Genomic DNA, 619 nt, shown 5'->3' on the forward strand with positions numbered 1-619 from the left:
CTCTTGTCTTGTTTGAACTGCTGATAGATTTGGGGAAAAGAATTTCATATAATGAAATTATTTATTTACCATTTTTACCCCAAAGAAAGGTAATTCTGATTTTAAGATGAACTCCACAAAGGAGAATATAAAAAGCGAACACACCAAAGAAAACTGTTTTTCAGCAGCAGTTTGCAGCCACTTGTCCATTTCCCCTTCTATTTCAAAATCATCTACCTTCAGCAAACATAAGAGAAATTCTTCTATCATATTTACAGGTAATAATTTGTGAACAAATCATTTTTCTATAAGATAAGAATAATATGTATGTGCTTTCTATCTTGCCTGCTGGTCTGATAAAATGTGCAAATGTATGCCCTTGAACGTATTTAATATTGCAGACATGGTTAGCTGGAAAAACACGTGCCAAGTTTTGTGTCAACTCAAACTTCTAGATTGGATTTGTATAACATACTAGGTTAAAAAGTGATTGACTAGTTTGTTTTTGAGGGTTGTATGCAAATTTGGCCCCTGTTTATGTTATAAATGTTTAGTGTGAGCCTAGACAGCCGAATTCATACAATGAAGCAGGAGTTAGCATGTTGTATGAACACAGTGCAAATTTAATTGACATAATTCT

This window comes from Crotalus tigris, unplaced genomic scaffold (assembly GCF_016545835.1).
Source record: "Crotalus tigris isolate CLP2741 ecotype Arizona unplaced genomic scaffold, ASM1654583v1 scf7180000017551.9496454, whole genome shotgun sequence".
NCBI lineage: Eukaryota > Metazoa > Chordata > Lepidosauria > Squamata > Viperidae > Crotalus > Crotalus tigris.